The sequence below is a fragment of the Ranitomeya variabilis genome, chromosome 6, assembly GCF_051348905.1.
Source record: "Ranitomeya variabilis isolate aRanVar5 chromosome 6, aRanVar5.hap1, whole genome shotgun sequence".
Taxonomy (NCBI): Eukaryota; Metazoa; Chordata; class Amphibia; order Anura; family Dendrobatidae; genus Ranitomeya; species Ranitomeya variabilis.
In genome coordinates this window covers 82,232,309-82,255,247 of record NC_135237.1, presented here as the reverse complement: position 1 = coordinate 82,255,247, position 22,939 = coordinate 82,232,309, and the positions used below count along the sequence as shown (strand labels likewise).

Here is a 22,939-nt window from a genome sequence, read left to right as displayed (position 1 = left end):
GGGAACAGGTAGGGACCTGTTCGAACTGGTGAATATAAAGAAACAGGTAGAGACCTGTGCAGCAAGTTGCAGAACGGAGATAGAGCAAGACCACAAGAGCGGATGCAAAGCAGAACCACAGGAGGCGGAGTTAAGAGCAGGAGGTGGAGCCAAAAACAGAAACGCAGGAGGCGGAGTCAAGAGCAGGAGGCGGAGCTAAGAGCAGGAGGCAAAGCTAAGAACAGAAACGCAGCTAAGAGCAGAGAAGGAAAAGACAGAGCTAAGAGCAGAGAAGAGGAAGGCATAGCTAAGAGCAGAGAAGGAGGAAGCAGAGAAGGAGAAGGCAGAGACACTGGAGGAGGAGCCAAGAGCGGAGACGCTGGAGGCGGAGCCAAGAGCGGAGACGCTGGAGGCGGAGCCAAGAGCGGAGACGCTGGAGGCAGAGCCAAGAGCAGAGACGCTGGAGGCAGAGCCAAGAGCAGAGATTCTGGAGGCGGAGCCAAGAGCGGAGATGCTGGAGGCAATGCCAAGAGCCAGAAGGCGCAGAGCCACAGGTTTTGGCGAGCAGAGCAGCGAAGCACAGAACCACAGGTTGTCGCGAGCAGAGAGGTGCAGAACCACTGGTAGTGGCAAGCAGAGCAGTGAGGTGCAGAGCCACAGGTAGTGGCGAGCAGAGAAGTGCAGAGCCACAGACAGTGGCGGGCAGAGCAGAGAGGTGCAGAGCCACTGGTAGTGGCAAACAGAGCAGGGAGATAAGGCAGAGGTACACACAGCAGTGTGGGAATGGCAAACAAACTAAGGAACAGGAACGGACCTAGACCAGAGTTCAGACAGGAACGGACACACAAACAGAACACTGATAAAGGCCTGCGTATTGCAGCCCTCAGAGACAGAGACAGAACACGACCTGGCAGCTCAGTAGCAAATACTAACTGAGGGAAATAGTTTGCTCATGCATCCTCCAATGGGTGAGGACGTCTTAAGAATCAGAGGCCTCTAGGCCTTTGGCCGGGGACACCATAGGGAGGTGCACACAGTCTCAATAAGAATCCTGATTTGCCAGTGCCGCCCCCCTATGCACACAGCCAGGAAGTGTACACAGAGCATGCGGCCATGGAGCACACAGCATGGAGCCGGCAGCAGACAGATCTCACAGCATGGCGCAGGGTGAGTGAGTTGATGGAACAGGCAGATGGGGAAAGAAGGCCATGCAATGATGCCGGCAGGGTTGTTACGTACGTCTCTTCAAAGGGGCATTGGAGTGCCTCAAAATTTTTGGCAGCCCTTGCATTCACTGCATAGGCAAACTCTATGAGGGACCAATTTCCTAACAGGTCCTCCTCTATGTCTCTTCAAAGGGGTATTGGGGTGCATCCAAATTTTGGGCAGCCCTGCCACTCACTGTGCACGCAATAACAGGAGACCCACTGTTTAATAATGGTAACAACAAATCATAGCCGGCTAATGGCTCTCTAAAAATAGTGAGGGCCGACTGCTGGCCCTTTAAGAATAGTAAAGGCCACCTAATGGCCCTGTAAAAATAGGCTTTGTGACTTTCAGAGTCCCTCCTTCATAAATGAAACAGGATGTGTCACACACCACATGGTTGTAAAATGTTAAAATTACATTTCCCAGTGTATGCATTTGTCTTGGTTTAAAGCAATGCTAAAGTTCAAAAAACGCTACGTGTGAACATAGCCCAAGGTGTGGAAGAGCATTTTTGTTTTTGGTTATTCATTTTGCCTTATATACAAGTTATTACCCTGGAAAGGATGTTCCTTAACATATTTCCCAGGAAAATCTATTTTGGTTTCGTTTATGTATGTGTTGTGAATTTACTTTTTGCTCCCTCTAGTGGTTACTAGTTTTTTGACTCTGGTTTTTCTGTCATTCCTTTTATCCGCACCTGGGTCGTTAGTTAAGGGTGTTGCTATTTAAGCTCCCTGGACCTTCAGTTCAATGCCTGGCAACGTAGTTATCAGAGCTAGTCTGCTGTGCTCTTGTCCACTGATCCTGGTTCCAGTTATATCAGCTAAGTCCGCTTTTTGCTTTTTGCTATTTTGTTTTGGTTTTGTATTTTTGTCCAGCTTGTTCCAAATATATATCCTGACCTTTGCTGGAAGCTCTAGGGGGCTGGTGTTCTCCCCCCGGACCGTTAGACGGTTCGGGGGTTCTTGAATTTCCAGTGTGGATTTTGATAGGGTTTTTGTTGACCATATAAGTTACCTTTCTTTATTCTGCTATCAGTAAGCGGGCCTCTCTGTGCTAAACCTGGTTCATTTCTGTGTTTGTCATTTCCTCTTACCTCACCGTTATTATTTGTGGGGGGCTTCTATCCAGCTTTGGGGTCCCCTTCTCTGGAGGCAAGAAAGGTCTTTTGTTTTCCTCTACTAGGGGTAGCTAGATTCTCCGGCTGGAGCGTGTCATCTAGAATCAACGTAGGAATGATCCCCGGCTACTTCTAGTGTTGGCGTTAGGAGTAGATATATGGTCAACCCAGCTACCACTGCCCTATGAGCTGGATTTTTGTATTCTGCAGACTTCCACGTTCCTCTGAGACCCTCGCCATTGGGGTCATAACAGTTTGCCAGGCCAGTATTAAATGTTTAATGCATTGCAGAAGAGGGATTATAAGAAAGAAGATTCTGAGTTTTTTTTTTTTTTTTCTTCTTCCCCTTTACCTCAGAGTGGCTATGCTTGCTGCCGACATGAATGTCCAGACCTTGATTACAAGTGTGGACCAGCTGGCTACTCGTGTGCAGGGCATACAAGACTATGTTATCAGTAATCCTAGGTCAGAACCTAAAATACCGATTCCTGAACTGTTTTCCGGAGACAGGTTTAAGTTTAGGAATTTTGTGAATAATTGTAAATTGTTTTTGTCCCTGAGACCCTGTTCATCTGGAGACTCTGCTCAGCAAGTAAAAATTGTTATTTCGTTCTTACGGGGCGACCCTCAGGATTGGGCTTTTTCGCTGGCGCCAGGAGATCCGGCATTGGCTGATATTAATGCGTTTTTTCTGGCGCTCGGTTTACTTTATGAGGAACCCAATCTTGAGATTCAGGCAGAAAAGGCCTTGCTGGCTATGTCTCAGGGGCAGGACGAGGCTGAAGTGTACTGCCAAAAATTTCGGAAATGGTCCGTGCTGACACATTGGAACGAGTGTGCACTGGCCGCTAATTTTAGAAATGGCCTTTCTGAAGCCATTAAGAATGTTATGGTGGGTTTTCCCATTCCCACAGGTCTGAATGATACTATGGCACTGGCTATTCAAATTGACCGGCGGTTGCGGGAGCGCAAAACCGCAAATTCCCTCATGGTGTTGTCTGAACAGACACCTAATTCGGTGCAATGTGATAGAAAAATCGCAAATTCCCTCATGGTGTTGTCTGAACAGACACCTGATTTAATGCAATGTGATAGAATCCTGACTAGAAATGAGCGGAAAATTCATAGACGCCGGAATGGCTTGTGCTACTACTGTGGTGATTCTACACATATTATCTCAGCATGCTCTAAACGTATAGCTAAGGTTGTTAGTCCTGTCACCGTTGGTAATTTGCAACCTAAATTTATTCTGTCTGTAACTTTGATTTGCTCACTGTCGTCTTTTCCTGTCATGGCGTTTGTAGATTCAGGTGCTGCCCTGAGTCTTATGGATCTGTCATTTGCTAAGCACTGTGGTTTTACTCTTGAACCATTAGAAAATCCTATTCCTCTTAGGGGTATTGATGCTACGCCATTGGCAGCAAATAAACCGCAGTATTGGACACAGGTTACCATGTGCATGACTCCTGAACACCGCGAGGTGATACGTTTCCTGGTTTTACATAAAATGCATGATTTGGTTGTTTTAGGGCTGCCATGGTTACAGACCCATAATCCAGTCCTGGACTGGAAGGCTATGTCAGTCTCAAGTTGGGGCTGTCGTGGTATTCATGGGGATTCCCTGCCTGTGTCTATTGCTTCTTCTACGCCTTCGGAAGTTCCGGAGTATTTGTCTGATTATCAGGATGTCTTCAGTGAGTCTGAGTCCAGTGCACTGCCTCCTCATAGGGACTGTGACTGTGCTATAGATTTGATCCCAGGCAGTAAATTTCCTAAGGGAAGACTGTTTAATCTGTCGGTACCTGAACATACCGCTATGCGTTCATATATCAAGGAGTCTCTAGAGAAAGGACATATTCGTCCGTCTTCTTCCCCTCTTGGTGCGGGATTCTTTTTTGTGGCAAAAAAGGACGGATCTTTGAGACCTTGTATTGATTATCGGCTTTTAAATAAGATCACTGTCAAATTTCAGTATCCTTTACCGCTGTTGTCTGACTTGTTTGCCCGGATTAAAGGTGCCAAGTGGTTCACCAAGATAGATCTTCGTGGTGCGTACAACCTTGTGCGCATTAAGCAAGGTGATGAATGGAAAACCGCATTCAATACGCCCGAAGGTCATTTTGAGTACTTGGTGATGCCTTTTGGGCTCTCCAATGCGCCTTCAGTTTTTCAGTCCTTTATGCATGACATTTTCCGGAAGTATCTGGATAAATTTTTGATTGTTTATCTGGATGATATTTTGGTTTTTTCTGATAATTGGGATTCGCATGTGGAGCAGGTCAGGTTGGTCTTTAAAATTTTGCGTGAAAATTCTTTGTTTGTCAAGGGCTCAAAGTGTCTTTGGTGTACAGAAGGTTCCCTTTTTGGGGTTCATTTTTTCCCCTTCTGCTGTGGAGATGGACCCAGTCAAGGTCCGAGCTATTCTTGATTGGACTCAGCCCTCGTCAGTTAAGAGTCTACAGAAGTTCTTGGGTTTCGCTAACTTCTACCGTCGTTTTATCGCTAATTTTTCTAGCATTGTGAAACCTTTGACGGATATGACCAAGAAGGGCTCCGATGTAGCTAACTGGGCCCCTGCTGCCGTGGAGGCTTTCCAGGAGTTGAAACGCCGGTTTACTTCGGCGCCTGTTTTGTGCCAGCCCGATGTCTCACTTCCCTTTCAGGTTGAGGTGGATGCTTCTGAGATTGGAGCAGGGGCCGTTTTGTCGCAGAGAGGCCCTGGTTGCTCTGTTATGAAACCTTGTGCCTTTTTCTCTAGGAAGTTTTCGCCTGCCGAGCGAAATTATGATGTGGGCAATCGGGAGTTGTTGGCCATGAAATGGGCATTTGAGGAGTGGCGTCATTGGCTCGAGGGTGCTAAGCATCGTGTGGTGGTCTTGACTGATCACAAAAATCTGATGTATCTCGAGTCTGCTAAACGCCTTAATCCGAGACAGGCCCGCTGGTCATTGTTTTTCTCCCGCTTTGATTTTGTTGTCTCGTATTTACCAGGTTCAAAGAATGTGAAGGCCGATGCTCTTTCTAGGAGCTTTGTGCCTGATGCTCCTGGAGTCGCTGATCCTGTTGGTATTCTTAAAGATGGAGTTATCTTGTCAGCTATTTCTCCGGATCTGCGACGTGTGTTGCAGAGATTTCAGGCTGATAGGCCTGAGTCTTGTCCACCTGACAGACTGTTTGTCCCGGATAAGTGGACCAGCAGAGTCATTTCCGAGGTTCATTCCTCGGTGTTGGCAGGTCACCCGGGAATTTTTGGCACCAGAGATCTGGTGGCCAGGTCCTTTTGGTGGCCTTCCTTGTCAAGGGATGTGCGGTCATTTGTGCAGTCCTGTGGGACTTGTGCTCGAGCTAAGCCTTGCTGTTCTCATGCCAGCGGTTTGCTCTTGCCCTTGCCTGTCCCGAAGAGACCTTGGACACATATCTCCATGGATTTCATTTCTGATCTTCCGCTATCCCAGGGCATGTCCTTTATCTGGGTGATATGTGATCGCTTCTCAAAGATGGTCCATTTGGTTCCTTTGCCTAAGCTGCCTTCCTCTTCCGATCTGGTTCCTGTGTTTTTCCAGAACGTGGTTCGTTTGCACGGCATCCCTGAGAATATTGTGTCAGACAGAGGATCCCAGTTCGTTTCCAGATTCTGGCGATCCTTTTGTAGTAGGATGGGCATTGATTTGTCGTTTTCGTCTGCTTTCCATCCTCAGACTAATGGACAGACGGAGCGAACCAATCAGACTTTGGAGGCTTATTTGAGGTGTTTGTCTCTGCTGATCAGGACGATTGGGTGACATTCTTGCCGTTGGCTGAGTTTTCCCTTAATAATCGGGCTAGTTCCGCCACCTTGGTTTCGCCTTTTTTCTGCAACTCTGGTTTCCATCCTCGCTTTTCTTCGGGTCATGTGGAGCCTTCTGACTGTCCTGGGGTGGATTCTGTGGTGGATAGGTTGCAGCGGATCTGGAATCATGTGGTGGACAACTTGAAGTTGTCACAGGAGAGGGCTCAGCGCTTTGCCAACCGCCGCCGCGGTGTGGGTCCCCGACTACGCGTTGGGGATTTGGTATGGCTTTCTTCCCGCTTTGTTCCTATGAAGGTCTCCTCTCCCAAATTTAAACCTCGTTTTATTGGGCCTTACAAGATATTGGAAATCCTTAATCCTGTATCTTTTCGTCTGGATCTTCCTGTGTCGTTTGCTATTCACAATGTATTTCATAGGTCCTTGTTGCGGCGGTACATTGTGCCTATAGTTCCTTCTGCTGAGCCTCCTGCTCCGGTGTTGGTTGAGGGCGAGTTGGAGTACGTGGTGGAGAAGATCTTGGATTCTCGCCTCTCCAGGCGGAGGCTTCAGTACCTGGTCAAGTGGAAGGGCTATGGTCAGGAGGATAATTCCTGGGTGGTCGCCTCTGATGTTCATGCGGCCGATTTAGTTCGTGCCTTTCATGCCGCTCATCCTGATCGCCCTGGTGGTCGTGGTGAGGGTTCGGTGACCCCTCACTAAGGGGGGGGTACTGTTGTGAATTTACTTTTTGCTCCCTCTAGTGGTTACTAGTTTTTTGACTCTGGTTTTTCTGTCATTCCTTTTATCCGCACCTGGGTCGTTAGTTAAGGGTGTTGCTATTTAAGCTCCCTGGACCTTCAGTTCAATGCCTGGCAACGTAGTTATCAGAGCTAGTCTGCTGTGCTCTTGTCCACTGATCCTGGTTCCAGTTATATCAGCTAAGTCCGCTTTTTGCTTTTTGCTATTTTGTTTTGGTTTTGTATTTTTGTCCAGCTTGTTCCAAATATATATCCTGACCTTTGCTGGAAGCTCTAGGGGGCTGGTGTTCTCCCCCCGGACCGTTAGACGGTTCGGGGGTTCTTGAATTTCCAGTGTGGATTTTGATAGGGTTTTTGTTGACCATATAAGTTACCTTTCTTTATTCTGCTATCAGTAAGCGGGCCTCTCTGTGCTAAACCTGGTTCATTTCTGTGTTTGTCATTTCCTCTTACCTCACCGTTATTATTTGTGGGGGGCTTCTATCCAGCTTTGGGGTCCCCTTCTCTGGAGGCAAGAAAGGTCTTTTGTTTTCCTCTACTAGGGGTAGCTAGATTCTCCGGCTGGAGCGTGTCATCTAGAATCAACGTAGGAATGATCCCCGGCTACTTCTAGTGTTGGCGTTAGGAGTAGATATATGGTCAACCCAGCTACCACTGCCCTATGAGCTGGATTTTTGTATTCTGCAGACTTCCACGTTCCTCTGAGACCCTCGCCATTGGGGTCATAACATGTATGTTTTATTGTGAGTTTGTAAAAGTGGTGTAAGACTAACTGCATTGTTCACAGCAGTGAGGTCGGAGTCAGAAACGCTTCCAAGGGTCTTCCCCATGCTGTTCCCATGTCATTTGAGCACTGTTCCCATTTCTAGCCCCTCTACAGACCACCAGAGGGTGCCAGAAAAATGCTTGAGTTTCCCATAAACTCACATTGGGCTCGTTGCTCAGGTCGAGCACCCGAGCATTCCAATTTGCTCAACCTGAGCAACGAGCACCTGAGCATTTTAGTGCTCGCCCATCACTACTAAGCATTCTTATATACAGTTGTCCTCAAAAGTTTATATACCCCAGCAGAATTTTTGCTTTCTTGGCCTTTCTCCAGAGAATATGAATGATAACAGCAACATTTTTTCTCCACTCATGGTTAGTGGTTGGGTGAAGCCATTTATTGTCAAACTACTGTGTTTTCTATTTTTAAATCACAATGACAACCCAAAACATCCAAATGACCCTGATCAAAAGTTCACATACTCATTTCTTAATACCGTGTATTGCCCCCTCTTACAACATTGACAGCTTGACGTCTTTTGTGGTAGTTGTGGATGAGATTTTTTATTTTCTCAGATGATAAAGCTGCACATTCTTCTTGGCAAAAAGCCTCCAGTTCCTGTAAATTCCTGGGTTGTGTATCATGAACTGCACGCTTGAGATCTCCCCAGAGTGGCTCAATGCTAATGAGGTCAGGAAACTGAGATGGCCACTCCAGAACCTTAACTTTGTTCTGCTATAACGAATGACAGTTCGACTTGGCCTTGTGTTTTGGAAGGTTGTCATGTTAAAACATCTAAGTATGCCCCATGCACAGCTTCCAGGCTAAGCAGTGCAAATTTGCCTCCAGTATTTGCTGATAATGTGCTGCATTCATCTTTCCTTTAACTTTGTCCAAGTTTCCTTTGCCTTTGTAGCTCACACATCCCCAAAATATCAGTGATCCACCTCCTTGCTTTACAGTAGGAATAGTGTCCCTTTCATCATAGGCCTTGTTGACCTCTCTCCAAATGTAACGCTTATGGTTGTGGCCAAAAAGTTCAATTTTGGTCTCCTCACTCCAAATTACCTTGTTCCAGAAGTTTTGAGGCTTATCTCTGTGCTGTTTTATGTATTGTAGGCAAAATACTTTGTGGCATTTGCACAGTAATGGCTTTCTTCAGGCGACTTGACCATGCAGCCCATTTTTCTTCAAGTACCTCCTTATTGTGCAACTTGAAAAAGCCACACCGCTAGTTTTCAGGTAGTCCTCTATTTCAGCTAATGTTATTTGTGGGTTTTTCTTTGCATCCCGAACAATTTTCCTGGCAGTTGTGGATGACATTTTTGGTGGTCTACCTGACTGTGGTTTTGTTTTTCAGAGCCCCTGATATTCCATTTGTTAATCACAGTTTGAATGCTGCTGACTGGCATGATCAATTCCTTGGATATCTTTTTGTATCCATGTCCTGTTTTATACAGTTCAACTACCTTTTCCCATAGATCCATTGACAATTCTTTAGCTTTCCCCGTGACTCACAATCCAGAAACATCAGTGGCTGGATGAAAGATGCAAGAGCCTGCCTGAATCCGAGAAACTCACTGAGCTTTTATGCACACACACTGATTACAAGCAAACAGGTCATAGGAGAGGATGTTACCTTTAGTAGCCATTCAAACCCATTTGAGTCAACTTCTGCGCATGTAATCAGGCCAAAATCACCAGGGTATGTGAACTTTTGATCAGGGTCATTTGGATGTTTTGGGTTGTCATTATGATTGAAAAAGAGAAAACACAGTAGTTTGACAATAAATTGCTTCACCCAACCACTAACCATGAGTGGAGAAAAGTGTTTGTATAGTTGTGAAGGGAGACTTACTAGGCTAGTTATGAGAGATGGGCATGTCGAACTAGCCACACACACACACTCCCACCTGTGGGAGTGGTTACACCTTCATAATGTGACCAGGGTGTGGGTCACATGGTCACTGAGTGTGGACCTGAATGGTCTATGCTGGAAGGTCCTGGAGAGCCTATGTGTTTGCAGTGTTGTCTCCCTGAAGAGCACATGGTGGGGCTTTGGACCTGGTGGCCTGGGGTGTTGGACAGACATCCTGAATAGCACATGGACAGGTCACATGCCTGTGTGTTGGACGGTCCCCGGTAGGGACGGACGTCCTGAATAGCGCACTGAGTAACATGTGTTGGAAGATCTGGGAGTAGGAATCCTGAAGAGCACATGCCAGTGTGTTGGACGGTGTCGGGTGGGATGGACATCCTAAATAGTGCACAGTGAAACTGGGCTCATGGACTGTCTGTGTTGGAAGCTTCTGTGAGTGGAGTCTTTCTGGAACACCTGAGAGACTGTGGACCTGTATGGTCTGTGTTGGGGAAGCTACTGTCCTTCGGTGGCTCTGGACTGACTGATGTGTGCCAGCCAGGCAAGTTGGTGAACCCCGTAAGGCTGTTTCCCCAGGAGAGAGGGCTGACGAGGAGTCAGCAGTTGGAGCAGGAGCTACCATAAGGTATCATTGACTGTTGATGCTTGTGATAGTCTATGAACTGTGTGGTCTCCCACGGTAACTGAACGAAGTGAGGTTCAGCGTGTTTAGAGACCGCAACCCAATGTCATGTGCGCTATATGACTAGGGACATTGATGAACTGTTCGGCGTACGGACACCCATGGTAACTGGATGAAGTGAGAGGTCCAGCATGTTTAGTGTCTGTGAGATAAAGTTGCAACCTAATGTCACTGGTTGGTGCCTATTGTGTTCCATGAAGTGTAATGAACTGTGCATAACCCGGTTTATGATGCCATAATAAACCGTATAGACTGTGTTTAAGTGAAAAAACGTGCCCGTGTGCTTGAATCCTGTGCCAAGCGAGTGTCCCCCAAGACATGTAGTAAGCGTAATCTTACAGTAGGTATGTAAACTTTTGAGCACAACTGTAGATTCCATATCTATCGCAGAGCAGGATACCTAAACTCTGCCTGGCTATAGCAGTAAACTCTACTTAGGGAACGACGGGGTGAGCACTGGTCACTTAGCTTGAGTGGACTCAGAGAGAGACATATATGTCCTCCAAATACCAAAGAGGAAGATAGCTGACTGCAATAGCTCAACAGTGGGAAATGGAAATATCACTGGCAACTCCCAGCAGCAAGCTAGGAGTCTATAAACACCCCAGTCCAGGTGTGTCAATTAGAGCCGGGGAAGATTGCCACTGGGTCCTAAAGTCAGAAGGACTAGGAAGGAATCTGCAAAGCCAACTGCTGAGACCTGCAGCTAAATGCAGTGCGACTGTCTGCAGCCTCTGACACACCCATGACACCTACACAATGCTGCACTTTTCTCAATCTGTGCACACTGCACTTTGAGCTAGTGGCACTTCAATTTTCATCAGACCGGACCGAAGTGGCATTTATCATGTCCAATCTTAAGGACCCGTCTCACATAGCGAGATCGCTAGCGAGATCGCTGCTGAGTCACAAGTTTTGTGACGCAACAGCGACCTCAGTAGCGATCTCGCTATGTTTGACACGTACCAGCGACCAGGCCCCTGCTGCGAGATCGCTGGTCGTGTCGGAATGGCCTGGACCTTTTTTTGGTCGTTGAGGTCCCGCTGACATCGCTGAATCGGTGTGTGTGACACGGATTTAGCGATGTCTTCACTGGTAACCAGGGTAAACATCGAGTTACTAAGCGCAGGGCCGCGCTTACTAACCCGATGTTTACCCTGGTTACTGTTGTGATCCGCTTTTTGGGCTCCCCTAGTGGTGGCTGGTGGTACTGGAGACTTGTGTGTTCTTTTCTGCCTCAGCTCACCTGCTTCCATCAGTTTTGGGAGTTCCCTATTTAGCCTTGCTCTCCAGTCACTTCCTTGCCGGTCATCATTGTAACCTGAGTCTTTCAGTTGCATGTTCCTGCTACCAGTCTGCTGATCAGCTAAGTGGACTCTTGTCCTTTTTGTTTTGTATTTTTTGTCCAGTTTACAGTTTGTCATTTCCTGTTACTGGAAGCTCTTGTGGACTGAAATTGCCACTCCTGTGTCATGAGTTGACACAGGAGTCTTAAAGTAATTTCAGGATGGGTTTTTGAAAGGGTTTTTCAGCTGACCGTGAAGTCCTCTTTTGTATCCTTCCTCTATCTAGTAAGTGGACCTCGCTTTGCTAAATCTACCTTCATACTGTGTATGTCTTTTCCTCTGAACTCACCGTTAATATATGTGGGGGCTACTATCATCTTTGGGGAATTTCACTAGAGGTAAGCCAGGTCTGTTCCTTCCTCTTCCAGGCGTAGTTAGTTCTCCGGCTGGCGCATGGCATCTAGGCAGCCGTAGGAATGCTTCCTGGCTACTGTTAGTTGTGTGGTAGATTTAGGTCACGGTCAGCTTGAGTTTCCATCACCCGAGGGCTAGTCTGTTATTTTGTGTTTCTGATGTTCCCATGCCATTGGGGAATCATGACAGTATGACCGGCCACTGTTAAAGTAATTGGCAGAAGAAAGGAGAGTAAAAGAAGTCTGTAGATTTTTTTTTTTTTTTTTTTCCTCACATGTTTGCTACTTAGTTGGCTCAGTTGTATTTCTGCTCTATTTACAGCCTTGCCTTTCTCTCCTTCTAATCCTTGAATGGCTCTGATCTCTCCGGTGTAAGGATGGACTCTCAGAGTTTGGCTGCAGGTTTAAATAATCTTGCTACGAAGGTTCAGAATTTACAAGATTATGTTATACGTACTCCTATTTCTGAACCTAAGATTCCTACACCAGAGGTATTTTCCGGAGATAGATCTCGGTTTCTGAATTTCAAATGTAATTGTAAATTATTCCTTTCTCTCAGACCTCACTCCTCTGGAGATCCTGTTCAGCAGGTTAAGATTGTGATTTCTTTGCTGCGAGGTGACCCTCAAAATTGGGCATTTTCATTGACACCAGGGGATCCTGCGTTGCTCAATGTGGATGCTTTTTTCTGGCTTTAGGGTTGCTGTATGAGGAACCTAATTTGGAGATTCAAGCTGAAAAAGCTTTAATAGCCCTGTCTCAAGGGCAAGATGAAGCTGAGATATACTGCCAAAAATTTCGCAAATGGTCTGTGCTTACTCAGTGGAATGAGTGTGCCCTAGCGGCAATTTTCAGAGAAGGCCTTTCTGATGCCGTTAAGGATGTCATGGTGGGGTTTCCTACGCCCACAGGTCTGAATGAGTCCATCACAATGGCGATTCAGATTGATCGGCATTTGCGGGAGCGCAAACCCGTGCACCATTTGGCGGTATCTTCTGAAGGGACGCCAGAGAAAATGCAATGTGACAGAATTCTGTCAAGAAGCGAGCGGCAGAATTATAGGCGCAAAAATGGCTTGTGCTTCTACTGTGGTGATTCCGCGCATGTTGTATCAGCATCCTCTAAACGTACTAGGAAGGTTGACAAGTCTGTTTCTATTGGCACTTTACAGTCTAAATTTCTTCTGTCTGTAACTCTGATTTGTTCATTATCAGTTATTACCGTGGATGCCTATGTGGACTCTGGCGCCGCTCTGAGTCTCATGGATTGGTCCTTCGCCAGGCGCTGTGGGTTTGATTTGGAGCCTCTGGAAGTTCCTATACCTCTGAAGGGTATTGATTCTACACCTCTGGCTTGTAATAGACCACAGTTCTGGACGCAAGTGACTATGCGTATGACAACAGACCATCAGGAGATGATTCGCTACCTCGTGTTGCATAATTTACATGATGTGTTAGTGCTTGGATTACCATGGTTGCAATCTCATAACCCAGTACTGGACTGGAAAACTATGTCTGTGTTAAGCTGGGGATGTCGGGGGGCTCATGGGGACATACCTTTGGTTTCTATCTCGTCATCTATTCCCTCTGAGGTTCCGGCATTTTTGTCGGATTTTGGGGATATTTTTGAAGAGCCTAAAATTGGTTCTCTCCCTCCCCACAGAGAGTGTGATTGCGCCATAGATCTGATTCCAGGCAGTAAATTTCCAAAGGGTCGTTTGTTTAACCTATCTGTACCTGAGCATACTGCCATGCGAGAGTATGTTAAGGAGTCCCTGGAAAAGGGACATATTCGTCCTTCTTCATCACCTTTAGGAGCTGGGTTTTTCTTTGTCTCTAAAAAGGATGGCTCGCTGAGGCCTTGTATTGATTATCGACTCCTGAATAAAATTACTGTCAAATATCAGTATCCGTTGCCGCTGCTTACTGATTTGTTTGCTCGCATAAGGGGGGCTAAGTGGTTCTCCAAGATTGATCTCCATGGGGCGTATAATTTGGTGCGAATTAAGCAAGGGGATGAGTGGAAAACCGCATTTAATACGCCTGAGGGCCACTTTGAGTATTTAGTAATGCCTTTCGGCCTTTCTAATGCACCTTCAGTTTTTCAGTCCTTTATGCATGATATTTTCCGTGAATATCTGGATAAATTTATGATTGTGTATTTGGACGATATTTTGATTTTTTCTGAGGACTGGGAGTCTCATGTTCAGCAGGTCAGGAGGGTTTTTCAGGTCTTGCGGGAGAATTCTCTGTGTGTAAAAGGTTCTAAGTGTGTTTTTGGGGTTCAAAAGATTTCCTTTTTGGGGTACATTTTTTCCCCTTCTTCTGTTGAGATGGACCCTGTCAAGGTTCGGGCTATTTGTGACTGGACGCAGCCTACTTCTCTAAAGGGTCTTCAGAAGTTCTTGGGCTTTGCTAATTTTTATCGTCGATTTATAACTGGTTTTTCTGGTGTTGCTAAGCCTCTTACGGATTTGACTAAGAAGGGTGCTGATGTTGCCAATTGGTCCTCTGCCGCTGTGGAGGCCTTTCGGGAACTTAAGCGCCACTTTTCGTCTGCCCCTGTGTTGCGCCAGCCTGATGTCTCTCTCCCCTTTCAGGTTGAGGTCGATGCTTCCGAGATCGGAGCGGGGGCGGTTTTGTCGCAGAAAAGTTCCGATTGCTCAGTGATGAGACCTTGTGCGTTCTTTTCTCGAAAATTTTCTGCCGCCGAAAGAAATTATGATGTCGGTAATCGGGAGCTTTTGGCCATGAAGTGGGCATTTGAGGAGTGGCGTCATTGGCTTGAGGGTGCTAGACATCAGGTGGTGGTTTTGACTGATCACAAGAATCTGATTTATCTTGAGTCTGCCAGGCGCCTGAATCCTAGACAGGCGCGCTGGTCGTTGTTTTTCTCTCGGTTTAATTTTGTGGTCTCATATCTACCAGGTTCTAAGAATGTGAAGGCAGATGCCCTTTCTAGGAGTTTTGAGCCTGATTCCCCTGGTGATTCGGAACCTACAGGTATCCTTAAGGATGGGGTGATATTATCCGCTATTTCCCCAGATCTGTGACGTGCTTTGCAAGAGTTTCAGGCGGATAGACCTGATCGCTGTCCACCTGGTAGACTGTTTGTTCCTGATGATTGGACCAGTAGAGTCATCTCGGAGGTTCATTCTTCTACGCTGGCGGGTCATCCTGGAATTTTTGGTACCAGGGATTTGGTGGCTAGATCCTTCTGGTGGCCATCTCTGTCTCGAGATGTGCGTGTTTTTGTGCAGTCTTGTGATGTGTGTGCTCGGGCCAAGCCTTGTTGTTCTAGGGCTAGCGGGTTGTTGTTGCCCTTGCCTATTCCGAAGAGGCCTTGGACGCACATCTCGATGGACTTTATTTCTGATCTTCCTGTCTCTCAGAGGATGTCTGTTATCTGGGTGGTGTGTGACCGTTTTTCTAAGATGGTTCATTTGGTGCCATTGCCGAAGTTGCCTTCCTCGTCTGAGTTGATTCCTTTGTTTTTTCAAAATGTGGTTCGCTTGCATGGTATTCCTGAAAATATCGTTTCTGATAGGGGTACCCAGTTCGTTTCTAGATTTTGGCGGGCATTCTGTGCCAGGTTGGGCATTGATTTGTCTTTTTCGTCTGCCTTCCATCCTCAGACTAATGGCCAGACGGAGCGAACTAATCAGACTTTGGAGACGTATTTGAGGTGTTTTGTGTCTGCGGATCAGGATGATTGGGTTGCCTTTTTGCCGTTGGCGGAGTTTGCTCTTAATAATCGGGCTAGTTCGGCCACTTTGGTTTCCCCTTTCTTTTGCAATTTGGGGTTTCATCCCCGTTTTTCTTCTGGTCAGGCGGAGTCTTCGGATTGTCCTGGAGTGGATGCTGTGGTGGATCGGTTGTATCGGATTTGGGAACAAGTGGTGGACAATTTGAATTTGTCCCAGGAGAGGACTCAGCGGTTTGCTAACCGCCAGCGTCGGGTTGGTCCTCGCCTTCGTGTTGGGGACTTGGTGTGGTTGTCTTCCCGTTTTGTCCCAATGAGGGTTTCTTCTCCTAAATTTAAGCCTCGGTTCATCGGTCCCTATAGGATTTTGGAGATTATTAACCCTGTTTCCTTTCGTTTGGACCTCCCGGCATCTTTCGCTATCCATAATGTGTTCCATCGGTCGTTGTTGCGGAGATACGAGGTGCCGGTGGTTCCTTCTGCTGAGCCTCCTGCTCCTGTGCTGGTTGAGGGTGAATTGAAGTACGTTATAGAGAAGATCTTGGACTCCCGTATTTCCAGGCGGAGACTCCAGTATCTGGTTAAATGGAAGGGCTATGGTCAGGAAGATAATTCTTGGGTAACTGCCTCTGATGTTCATGCCTCAGATTTGGTTCGTGCCTTTCATAGGGCTCATCCAGGTCGCCCTGGCGGTTCTTGTGAGGGTTCAGTGCCCCCTCCTTAAGGGGGGGGTACTGTTGTGATCCGCTTTTTGGGCTCCCCTAGTGGTGGCTGGTGGTACTGGAGACTTGTGTGTTCTTTTCTGCCTCAGCTCACCTGCTTCCATCAGTTTTGGGAGTTCCCTATTTAGCCTTGCTCTCCAGTCACTTCCTTGCCGGTCATCATTGTAACCTGAGTCTTTCAGTTGCATGTTCCTGCTACCAGTCTGCTGATCAGCTAAGTGGACTCTTGTCCTTTTTGTTTTGTATTTTTTGTCCAGTTTACAGTTTGTCATTTCCTGTTACTGGAAGCTCTTGTGGACTGAAATTGCCACTCCTGTGTCATGAGTTGACACAGGAGTCTTAAAGTAATTTCAGGATGGGTTTTTGAAAGGGTTTTTCAGCTGACCGTGAAGTCCTCTTTTGTATCCTTCCTCTATCTAGTAAGTGGACCTCGCTTTGCTAAATCTACCTTCATACTGTGTATGTCTTTTCCTCTGAACTCACCGTTAATATATGTGGGGGCTACTATCATCTTTGGGGAATTTCACTAGAGGTAAGCCAGGTCTGTTCCTTCCTCTTCCAGGCGTAGTTAGTTCTCCGGCTGGCGCATGGCATCTAGGCAGCCGTAGGAATGCTTCCTGGCTACTGTTAGTTGTGTGGTAGATTTAGGTCACGGTCAGCTTGAGTTTCCATCACCCGAGGGCTAGTCTGTTATTTTGTGTTTCTGATGTTCCCATGCCATTGGGGAATCATGACAGGTTACCATCGTAAATGTAAAAAAAACCAAACAGTACATGCTCACATTCCGGTGTCCGTCAGGTCCCTTGCCGTCCGCTTCCCGCACTGACTGAGATCCGGCCGTCAAGTGAAAGTACAGCACAGCGGTGACGTCACCGCTCTGCTGTTAGGGCCGGCGCTCAGTCAGTGGAGGAAGCGGACACCGGGGGACGCGAAGGTGAGTATGTACTAAGTCCAAAATATGTAGATACTCCAGCTTCAATAAAATCGGTAAAGTCTTTATTATTCCAAAGTGGTTAAAATATATTCCTTACAAACAGTGGACCACATAGGTGCTATATAAAGAAATTTAGCAACGCGTTTCGACCATAATGGTCTTACTCATGCCTAAGTCAGAGCAGGAATGACATTACATATATAGGTCTCATGGTTTAAGGTCCGCCCCTTGAGAATCACATGATCCACCTCATAGGTCCTGCAGATATTCACATTTAAATGACTTATAATACAAAGAAATACATAGAATTATACATATATAAAAATAGAGACAGATAATAACTATAAATAGTTAGTAATGATATAAAATTTTGTTTCTTTTATTTAATCCTAACGGGAAGCGAGTGTTTAAATTATATATCCAAAAAGCCTCTCGCGTGAGTATGCGTCTTTTCATTTCTCCTCCCCGTTTAGGAAAATGTATTTTTTCTATGCCATGCACTCTGAAGGTAGTGGTATTACCATTATGCACTGTATGAAAATGTCTTGCTGCCATAGATACGTTTCTATTTGGAATGTCACAATTATTTATATCCCTAAGATGCTCCGCTATACGAGTTTTAAGTTTTCGTGATGTGCACCCTACATACGAGACATGACATATTGTGCAATCTATTTTGTAGACAACATTTTTCGTATTGCAATTTATAAAGCTGTTAATAGTATAGCTTTTAGTTTTTTCTGTATTTTGGAAGGTTTTACTTACTTGTGCGTGAATGCACGTACTACAGGCAGCGGTACCGCATTTAAAAAAACCCTTACAGTTCAGCCATGTTTTGGATCCAGAGGTTGATTTAGACATAACCGAGTTAGGAGCAATTGTGTCACCAATTGTGCGTGCTCTTCTGGCTACTATATTTATTCCATCACTTAATATCTGCGTTAGCATGCTGTCCTTGTATAAAATGGGTAATCTTTTATTTATAATTTTTTTGATTTGGTTATACTGAGGGGAAAATTGTAGACATAAATATGGTTTTCTGGCAAGTGTATTATTTTCCGCATTTTTTAGATACCAGCATATCCTCTCTACATTTATGTTCCACTATATTTGTGGCTCTCTCTAGTGTCCAGTTTGGATAATTTCGGATTTTTAGTTTATTTTTTAATTTTTGAAATTCCTTTAATTTATCTTCCTCCTGACTACAGTTACGTTTTAATCTAGTGAGTTCCCCCACAGGTATGGATTTGATAGTGTGGGCTGGGTGGCTGCTATTCGCGTGTAAAATTGTATTACCACTGATGGGTTTCGTATGGGTACGACTAATAACATATTCCCCGGTAATTCCACATAATTCCAGATCTAAGAAGGAAATACTTTTCTGATTAAACACAAATGTGAATTTTAAACCAAATTCATTAGAATTGATGTATTCCACAAATCCCGGTATGGCAGACACATCGCCCCCCCAAATAATGAGGGTGTCATCGATGTATCTGCCATACCAGGAGATGTGTTCAACATATGGATTCTCCTCAGAATATATGAATTTTTGTTCCCAATAAGCCATTGTTAAATTGGCTAGGGACGGCGAATATTTCGCCCCCATGGGAACTCCTGACTTCTGTGCGTAAATTTCACCATTAAACGAAAAGATGTTATGCTTTATAAGAAAGAATGTTATTTTCAATGCATAATTAATAAGATCCTGTGAATATTGACCATAGTCCCTTAAATGAAACTCTAGCGCTTTCATAGCTAGCTCATGTGGTTTACTAGTGTATAATGACACCACATCACAGCTGAGCCAGGTATGATTGCTTTCCCATTTCCAATTTTTGAACTGTCTCAGAACCTCTCTGGAGTCCTTTATATATCCTGGCATTTTCATGACTATGGGTTGCAGCAGCGTGTCTACCCACTCACAAAGGTGTTCTAACATAGATCCAATTCCTGAGACTATCGGACGCATTGCCGGCAACCCTGTACATTTATGTACTTTCGGCAAACCATACATAATAGGAAGCTTGGGAGATTCTACATAAAGATATTCAGCCTGTTTATTATTAATGACTGCTAAGTATAATCCCTCCTGTATTAGCTCCGCAATTTTACTATTGTATTCTTTAGTTGGATTGTTTTTAAGTGCCTCATAGGTGGATCTATCTGATAGTAATTCATGCATTTTGTCTACATAGTCATTCTTATCCAGAATGACTATGAGACCCCCCTTGTCACTCCTTTTTATGACGATGTTCTCCATGGATTTTAATTCTTCCAGGGCTTTACGTTGTCTATAAGATAGATTTCTCTGTGCTGCTTTATTAGGATTTAATTTTAGTTCTTTCAAGTCTTTTTCTACTAGTTCTTGGAACTTATCCATGCATTCTGCTCTAGTTTGTAGAGGGTAAAAGTACGGATTTTTAGTTTTAAAGGTTTTAGATACATTTTGTAACTCCTCTTCAGATTCGTGTTGATTTTCCTTAGATACCGTATTTTCCGGCGTACAAGACGACTTTTTAACCCCTGAAAATCTTCTTAAAAGTCGGGGGTCGTCTTGTACGCCGGGAATCGCCTTGTACGCCGGGTGTATATGGTGGGTGGGGGGGGGGAGTGATCCTGATGACGACGAGGGGGCGTCTCACAGAAAAGTGAGTATCCCCCATTACCTTATCATAGCGCTGCAGCGTGGGGTCTCTGTGCTGGGAGCGGCGGCGGCTGCTGTGCTGTGGCGGCTCCTCTTCTGCAGTGTGGGGCCTCTGGTGCGGTGGCGGTGGCGGCGGCGGCGGCGTATCTTCATGCAGTCGGGGCTCCTCCGGCATCTCAGCCTGGAAGCCCCGCCGGCAACTCCATCGGTACAATGCGCTGGCCTCCGGGAAAATGGCCGCTGCTTAGATTCAGATCTCGTTGAGATCTGAATCTGAGCATGCGCAGCCCCCAGCGGCCGGGCCACCGCATCGCACCTATTGAGCTGCCTCCGGGAAAATGGCCACTGCTCAGATTCAGATCTCGTCTCCCGAGATCTCGGGACGAGATCTGAATCTGAGCAGCGGCCATTTTCCCGGAGGCCACCTGACCGCATTGTACCCATGGAGTTGCCGGCGGGGCTTCCAGTCTTTGAGATGCCGGAGGAGCCCCGACTGTATGAAGATACGCCGCCGCCACCGCCCCACAGCACCAGAGGCCCCACACTGCAGAAGAGGAGCCGCCACAGCACAGCACAGCACAGCACAGCAGCCGCCGCTCCCAGCACAGAGACCCCACGCTGCAGCGCTATGATAAGGTAATGGGGGATACTCACTTTCCTGTGAGACGCCCCCTCGTCCTCATCAGGATCACTCCCCCCCCCCCAAAAGGCACATATTCACCGGCCCTATAAGACGACATAGGGTGTATAAGAAGACCCCCGACTTTTAAGAAGATTTTATTTTTTAACTGGTAAAGTTGGGGGGTCGTCTTATACGCCCAGTCGTCTTATACGCCGGAAAATACGGTAACTTTAATAAGCAGTTCAGTGCAACCTGTTCCTTAAAATCCATATTTTCGAACTAAATAAATTTCAAATAAATTGAAATCTACATATTGATATTTAAATATTGACACATGAACAACTGAATGTGTTGGCTTTGGGTTTAAATTTTGTGCCAGATGTAGATTTCAATTTATTTATGACTATTTTAGACATTAATAAGTTTATAAGAAATCTCACTATAAAAAAGCATTTCTTCTCAGAAGACCCAACTGACTTTAATCAAAATCAAAATCTCAATCCTGTGATAAATGAGTTCGAAAATATGGATTTTAAGGAACAGGTTGCACTGAACTGCTTATTAAAGTTATCTAAGGAAAATCAACACGAATCTGAAGAGGAGTTACAAAATGTATCTAAAACCTTTAAAACTAAAAATCTGTACTTTTACCCTCTACAAACTAGAGCAGAATGCATGGATAAGTTCCAAGAACTAGTAGAAAAAGACTTGAAAGAACTAAAATTAAATCCTAATAAAGCAGCACGGAGAAATCTATCTTATAGACAACGTAAAGCCCTGGAAGAATTAAAATCCATGGAGAACATCGTCATAAAAAGGAGTGACAAGGGGGGTCTCATAGTCATTCTGGATAAGAATGACTATGTAGACAAAATGCATGAATTACTATCAGATAGATCCACCTATGAGGCACTTAAAAACAATCCAACTAAAGAATACAATAGTAAAATTGCGGAGCTAATACAGGAGGGATTATACTTAGCAGTCATTAATAATAAACAGGCTGAATATCTTTATGTAGAATCTCCCAAGCTTCCTATTATGTATGGTTTGCCGAAAGTACATAAATGTACAGGGTTGCCGGCAATGCGTCCGATAGTCTCAGGAATTGGATCTATGTTAGAACACCTTTGTGATTGGGTAGACACGCTGCTGCAACCCATAGTCATGAAAATGCCAGGATATATAAAGGACTCCAGAGAGGTTCTGAGACAGTTCAAAAATTGGAAATGGGAAAGCAATCATACCTGGCTCAGCTGTGATGTGGTGTCATTATACACTAGTATACCACATGAGCTAGCTATGAAAGCGCTAGAGTTTCATTTAAGGGACTATGGTCAATATTCACAGGATCTTATTAATTATGCATTGAAAATAACATTCTTTCTTATAAAGCATAACATCTTTTCGTTTAATGGTGAAATTTACGCACAGAAGTCAGGAGTTCCCATGGGGGCGAAATATTCGCCGTCCCTAGCCAATTTAACAATGGCTTATTGGGAACAAAAATTCATATATTCTGAGGAGAATTCATATGTTGAACACATCTCCTGGTATGGCAGATACATCGATGACACCCTCATTATTTGGGGGGGCGATGTGTCTGCCATACCGGGATTTGTGGAATACATCAATTCTAATGAATTTGGTTTAAAATTCACATTTGTGTTTAATCAGAAAAGTATTTCCTTCTTAGATCTGGAATTATGTGGAATTACCGGGGAATATGTTATTAGTCGTACCCATACGAAACCCATCAGTGGTAATACAATTTTACACGCGAATAGCAGCCACCCAGCCCACACTATCAAATCCATACCTGTGGGGGAACTCACTAGATTAAAACGTAACTGTAGTCAGGAGGAAGATAAATTAAAGGAATTTCAAAAATTAAAAAATAAACTAAAAATCCGAAATTATCCAAACTGGACACTAGAGAGAGCCACAAATATAGTGGAACATAAATGTAGAGAGGATATGCTGGTATCTAAAAAATGCGGAAAATAATACACTTGCCAGAAAACCATATTTATGTCTACAATTTTCCCCTCAGTATAACCAAATCAAAAAAATTATAAATAAAAGATTACCCATTTTATACAAGGACAGCATGCTAACGCAGATATTAAGTGATGGAATAAATATAGTAGCCAGAAGAGCACGCACAATTGGTGACACAATTGCTCCTAACTCGGTTATGTCTAAATCAACCTCTGGATCCAAAACATGGCTGAACTGTAAGGGTTTTTTTAAATGCGGTACCGCTGCCTGTAGTACGTGCATTCACGCACAAGTAAGTAAAACCTTCCAAAATACAGAAAAAACTAAAAGCTATACTATTAACAGCTTTATAAATTGCCATACGAAAAATGTTGTCTACAAAATAGATTGCACAATATGTCATGTCTCGTATGTAGGGTGCACATCACGAAAACTTAAAACTCGTATAGC

At 45.1% G+C, this 22,939-nt stretch overlaps 1 protein-coding gene across 3 annotated transcripts in view; it reads left to right on the top strand.

Annotated features, from left to right (window-relative positions):
* LOC143781839 (ATP-dependent translocase ABCB1-like) overlaps positions 1–22,939 on the top strand; it is a 576,903-nt gene that overhangs the window by 463,717 nt on the left and 90,247 nt on the right. The gene's annotated exons all lie outside the window — the stretch shown is intronic.